This window comes from Saccopteryx leptura, chromosome 5 (genome assembly GCF_036850995.1).
Source record: "Saccopteryx leptura isolate mSacLep1 chromosome 5, mSacLep1_pri_phased_curated, whole genome shotgun sequence".
Lineage (NCBI taxonomy): Eukaryota > Metazoa > Chordata > Mammalia > Chiroptera > Emballonuridae > Saccopteryx > Saccopteryx leptura.
Window position 1 is genome coordinate 83,766,251 of NC_089507.1, and position 6,771 is coordinate 83,773,021.

Consider the following 6,771-nt stretch of genomic DNA (forward strand, 5'->3'; position numbering starts at 1 on the left):
TGTTCAAAATTTGTAAGTTCATCCAACAAAGGAGCGAGTGCTCACTCTGGTCGTAGTTCAGGAAATCAGTCCACGCACATGGGGCCTCAGCCTCCTCCCTCATCCCTGCCATTCTGGCAGGTCTTACACTGTCCCAAGGAGAAGCACATGGCAATTTTCATCTCTGCTCCAGAAAGCATGATGGCATTCACCCTTATGTCCCCAAATTGCAGACCCTCCAGGGGCATAGTAAGTACTCCTTGCTGCTGGGCTCTCGTCTTCTGGAGACTGCGGATCACAACTCTAGCCCGATTCTCCTCATCCTCCCAAGAGGAACTGGAAATACCAGCTCCTGCTGCCAGACTTGAGCCCTGGGCTGCCGCCATCTTCTGTTCCTCGGGCCTTCCAGCCCCGGCCCCATTCTCAGCCCCATCCTCCTGCCGCTGCTGGCTCTCCACAATGTCCAAGGCAATCTGCAACTCATAAACCTGTGATTCCTTCTCCAGCGGCTGCTCCATTTCCGGGCAAAATTCGCAAACCTGGTTGGCCTCCTTCTCCAGTGCTTGCTCCAGCTCCAGGGTCGGCATCTCTTTCTCCCACATTTGCTTCCAGCTCCTTCCACTGCTCAGTTTACAGAGTCCAAACCTCACAAAGCACCTTCAAAAATTGGGTTCCCCAAGTGTTACAGTTGGCAGTCCAGTAGAATGGATACATGGGCCATGTAAATAACAGTAAAAACATCAAGGGCTAGACATTGAGACACCCCCTTGTGTCCCACAACTGGAAGAATTAGTAGTTGAACTTTAAGTCGTTTTCTGCTTCTTGGAAGATGGCCATTCAAATACATCTCATACCCGAGCTGCCTTCTGTTTAAAGAACTTCATGTTCTGGGCACTCTCTTGACCCCATGCTGAGTCAAAGGAGATAGTGTCCTGATCCACAAGATGGGTGTATTTGGTACGACCAGAGTGCCCAAAGTTCTTGACCTGCATGACTTTGGGAAGAAGGATTTTGTTGAAATGATCCTCCAGGGTAGGTGCACTGATATCTCTCTTGTATACTTCTTCATCTTCATCCATGAAGAAGACACCCCGGTGGTAATACTTCTGTAAGAACTTGTATTTGCTCTTAACAGCTTTGTTGGTAATAACTTTGCCATTCGCCCAAACCTCAGCTCGCCTCTCTTCCTCAGTTAGGTGTTGCTTACGTTTGATTTCTGCCTTCTCCTTCTCAAGCGCTTCTCTATTTTCTCTGTCCCTCCTGATTCTCTTTAGCTCCCAAACTTTCCATGCCTCATATTCCTCCTCATCATTTTCATCGTCAGTGTTCAGTGCATCTAGTGCAGCCAGGGACCGCCTGTTTTCCTCCAGCTCTGTCTTGGTCTCCTCTTCAATCTTGAGTGTGGACTTGCGCCTCTCCTCAGCCATGCGTTTTGCCTCCTGCTCCAGCTCCTTCTGTTTCAATGCTTCAGCCTCACGTTCTTGAACTGTTAATCCTTCTTTCAAATGAAGACTGGCTTAAGACGAGGCTCCATCTCATCTTTACTATCTGTGTACTCTTCATACTCGGACTCGGATTCTGACTCCTTCCCTTCATCTTCCACTTCCATAACTTCCATCTCTTCATTTTTTTCTCTCTTGTGCTCGCTGACGCATCATGCCACGCCGCCACTCTATTTCTTCATCATCAATTTCTTCCTCTACTTCTTCACTGCTGTCTTCTCGTTCCATGCGCCAAGCATTTCCTTCTACTTCTGAGTCACTTTCTCCTACCAATTCAGGTTCCACTATTTTCTAATGTCGAGTCAATCTCTCTTCCACATCTTCACTAATACGGTTCTGCAAATGCCGGAGCCAAAAGTCGCTTGAGGAATCCTCCTCCTGTTCTTCAGGCTCTGCTTCTTGTTCTTTGGTTTTCTTAATGAGCTGAAATTCTTCATCATCCTTATCTGAGGGCTCCATAGGGCCATAGTCTGGCCTCTTTCCAGATACATAATGTTTTACCTTCACTTTTTCCATTGAAATCTCACCTTTCTCATTGCAAACAGGGATGGCACCAGCCATGGATTGAATGGCAGGTTGTTTCATGAGTGCGCTTGGGCCCAACATGTTCGAATTGAATCTTTTATGAACACTTTATTCAGATGGCTTGTGGTCTGCAAAGAGGGGGGTTATGTTCCCAAAGCCTTCTCAACAACTTATCCCAAGCCAACTTTTTTAAAAAGGATAGATAAGGGTTTTGGATTTTCAAGGGAAAGTTAATCAGATTATAGTCAAAGTTAATTGGCTCAAATTAAGCACAAAGGCTTTGCTTGCAGACCCCTAGGGCACAAATGGGGACTACTTGCAGATCTAGTTAAGTCATGCAGGAAGGCTAAGGCATCCTGGCTCCTGGAACAAAGCCTGCATTAACTATTCAGCCCACTCACCATAAACAAAGCCACCTGTGGGTCAAATAAGTTTGCAGATATGATGTATATGTTTGCTTGCTTATAGTTTGCATTCAGTGTAAGAGACAGGCTGTAAGCCAGCAAAGTCATTATAGCCTAAGGCTTAGTTTTACGACTAAGCCTTTCCCACCTTTTTAATACTAAGATCTTTTTAAAACTAAGCTTTTCCCCACACCCTTGACTGTTGCATGATGTGGGGTGGTGCACTCTTATGAGGAATCTTATTTATGCCTCAGATAAGTGACTTTGTATCAGAGACTTCCTTACAACTAGTGCTCGACTTACAACCACAATTGGTTCCAAGAGACCGATCATAAAATGATTTGGTCATAAATTGAGTAGTTTATATGTACAATACTGTAAAATGATGTTATAAAAATCTTTGTCATATTTTATCATAATTTTTTTTTCTTTTTCTTTTTTTTTTTTCATTTTTCTGAAGCTGGAAACAGGGAGAGACAGTCAGACAGACTCGCGCATGCGCCCAACCGGGATCCACCTGGCACGCCCACCATGGGGCGACGCTCTGCCCACCAGGGGGCGATGCTCTGCCCATCCTGGGCGTCGCCATGTTGCGACCAGAGCCACTCTAGCGCCTGAGGCAGAGGCCACAGAGCCATCCCCAGCGCCCGGGCCATCTTTGCTCCAATGGAGCATTGGCTGCGGGAAGGGAAGAGAGAGACAGAGAGGAAAGTGCGGCGGAGGGGTGGAGAAGCAAATGGGCGCTTCTCCTGTGTGCCCTGGCCGGGAATCGAACCCGGGTCCTCTGCACGCTAGGCTGACGCTCTACCGCTGAGCCAACCGGCCAGGGCTATTTTATCATAAATTTTTTTCATTATTGTTATATATCATAATTTTCTTTGTTCATTTTATGCTATTTGTATCATCTCTACACCGTTTTGTTTCTTATTTTTACATTCATCAGGTTTAAGTAAAACACTGCATTACCAGAACAACTGGTTTAATTTTTGCAAAACATACAAAATTACAAAATACAGGTGCATACAAAAATACAAAATACAGGTGTAAAAAATACCATAGGAAACATTTTCCCAACTGCAAAACATATCAAAATATATAAACATGTATGAAACATTTTATTGGCCAGCATTGTGTATGCCCAACTGGGCAACGCCTGTGCTGCCAGACGCGGAGCAGTTGTGGCTAGTGATTGTGGTCGTAAAGTCGAATGGTCGTAAGTTGCATAGGTCATAAATCGATCAATACCTGTATTTGTATAAAGGTTTTGATTTCTACACTATAAAATGGGGCAGACCGGGGGCTCACTTGCTCTCAATTCCTGAAATTAGCATTACAGAGGAGAAGCAGCCAAGATGGTGGAGTGCTAAAGGAGAAACCAGTTTGTGCAGAGAGAAGGTGATGGGGAACAGAGGTGAATAAGGCTGGTAGGGCCTTTGATTCTAGGAATACTCAGATAAGTCAGTGGCTTTGGGAGCCCTGATTGGAAAGGGAAGTGTTTTCCCACTGTGTGTATTTTTTGCCGGTCAGGTGCGAGCTAGGATTAATGGCCCACCAGTTCTTGGCTTCATTGTTTCATTACCATCTGTCCAAATCAAATGCAAACCTGCACGGGCCAGGCGGCTGTGATGGTGGCCGTGGCTACTGGCTTTACACCACCATTACCCAAGGTAAAATTTTAACTCATGAGTTTCCCTTATCACTCCCACCAATTATGTATGCGGCATCTTAATTGTTCACTGATTGCTTTCTCATATGTGCCTTGACCAGGGGCTCCAACAGAGTGAGTGACCCCTTTCTCAAGCCAGTGACTTTTGAGCTCAAGCCAGCAACTGTGGGGTCATGTTTATGGTCCCATGCTCAAGCTGGTGAACTTGTACTCACACTGGTGAATGCATGCTTAAGCCAGATAAACCCGCGCACAAGTCAACAACCTTAAAGTTTTGAACCTGGGTCCTCAGAATCCCAGGCTGATGATCTATCCACTGTGCTACCACCTGGTCAGGCTATTTTTGAGTTTTTGAGAGGTGTTTTTGTTGTTTTGTTTTTGTTTTCTTTTTTTGGTAAAATATTCTTGATAAAGCCCTTCATTGGTTATATGATTTGAAAATATTTTCTCTCAATCAGCAGCATGCCTCATAGAGGCTTATAAAAAGTATGTTTTGAATTTTTATGAAGTCCAGTTAATCAATGTGTTTTTTATGTATCATGCTTAGCATATCTAATAATAAGTTGCTAATGCCCTGAGATTACAAGGGTTTGCTCCTATGTTTCCTCTTTTTCTATAAGTTTTAGAGCTTTGGATATACATGTAAGTCACAGTATATTTTGAGAATGTGAGTGTTTTTTGCAAAGTATGCCGTAAATTCATTTATTTACATGTGGGTATACATTGTTCTAGGATCATTAGTTGAAAAGGCTTTTACCACTAAATTCTTATTGCACCTTTGACAAAATCAGTTGTTATATATGTATGCATTTATTTCAGTACTCTTTATTCTGTTTCATGGACCTATTAGTCTGTCTTTACACCAATACCACTTTATGTTGAATGTTGTGGCTTTATAACAAGTCTTGAAATCAAGTACTGTTGACTCACACACTTGTTTTTTTTTTTTTCAAATTTGTTCTGGCTAGCCTAGGTGTTTTGCATTTCTATATGAATTTTAGAATCAGTTTTCCAATTTCTGTAGAAAAACCTAATGGAATTTTTGTTGGGATTCCATTGAACCTATAAAGCAATTTAGGGAGAATTGACATTATTGACATTTAATTTTCCACCCATGAACATAGCATATATCTTTATTTACTTAGAGCTTCTTTAATTTGTCTCAGAATGCTTTCATAACATTTGCCAGATTTATCCCTAAATAGTTCATATTTTTATGCTATTATAAATAGTGTTATTTTAATTCTCATTGTTTGATCACTTGTTGCTAGACTATAGAAATATAACTGATTTTTGTAATATCTTGTATTCTGAAATGTTGCTAATCTCATTTATTAGATTGAGAGCTTTATTTGTCATTCTCATTTAATTTTCTACACAGACAAGCATATCAACTGCAAATAAAAACAGTTCCACTTTGCCCTGGCCGGTTGGCTCAGCGGTAGAGCGTCGGCCTAGCGTGCGGAGGACCCGGGTTTGATTCCCGGCCAGGGCACACAGGAGAAGCGCCCATTTGCTTCTCCACCCCTCCGCCGCACTTTCCTCTCTGTCTCTCCCTTCCCCTCCCGCAGCCAAGGCTCCATTGGAGCAAAGATGGCCCGGGCGCTGGGGATGGCTCTGTGGCCTCTGCCCCAGGCGCTAGAGTGGCTCTGGTCGCAATATGGCGACGCCCAGGATGGGCAGAGCATCGCCCCCTGGTGGGCAGAGCGTCGCCCCATGGTGGGCGTGCCGGGTGGATCCCGGTCGGGCGCATGCGGGAGTCTGTCTGACTGTCTCTCCCCGTTTCCAGCTTCAGAAAAATGAAAAAAAAAAAAAAAAAAAAGAAAAAAAAAAAAAAAAAACAAAAAAAACAGTTCCACTTCATTTCCAACCTGTATACTTTTGATACCTTCTTTTTGCCTTATTCTACTGGCTAGAATTTTCAGTACAGTGTTAAACAGAAGTGTCCAGAGAAACCACATTGACTTTTTTTTCAAATTTGGTAAAAAGTTTTTGGTTTTTTAGCATAAATCATGTCAGTTATAGTTATTAAGTATATGATGTTCATCAGGTTCTCTTCTATGACTCTCTTTTTTTTTTTTTTTTTTTTGTATTTTTCTGAAGCTGGAAACGGGGAGAGACAGTCAGACAGACTCCCGCATGCACCCGACCGGGATCTACCCAGCACGCCCACCAGGGGCGACGCTCTGCCCACCAAGGGGCGATGCTCTGCCCCTCCAGGGCGTCGCTCTGTCGCAACCAGAGCCACTCTAGCGCCTGGGGCAGAGGCCAAGGAGCCATCCCCAGCGTCCGGGCCATCTTTGTTCCAATGGAGCCTCGCTGCGGGAGGGGAAGAGAGAGACAGAGAGGAAGGAGAGGGGGAGGGATGGAGAAGCAGATGGGTACCTCTCCTGTGTGCCCTGGCCGGGAATCAAACCCAGGACTTCTGCATGCCAGGCCGACGCTCTACCACTGAGCCAACTGACCAGAGTCCTATTTCTAATTTACTAAGAACTTTTGTATCATTGCTATATGTTAAAATTGCCAAATAGTTTTTCTGCATTAGCTGAAATAATCTCACATTTCTTCTGTCACCTATTTATATAGTGAATGACATCAAGGAATTTTTTAATAATGAACTAGTTTTATATTCCTCAAAAAAACCTGCATGGTTGTGGAATATATATATATATATATATATATATATATTAATATA

The 6,771-nt window shown here is 43.6% G+C and overlaps 1 pseudogene; it reads right to left on the reverse strand.

Moving 5' to 3' along the window:
• Positions 1–782: 782 nt before the first annotated feature.
• On the reverse strand, positions 783–2,087 carry LOC136406316 (microfibrillar-associated protein 1 pseudogene; annotated as a pseudogene).
• Between the last annotated feature and the right edge of the window lie 4,684 nt (positions 2,088–6,771).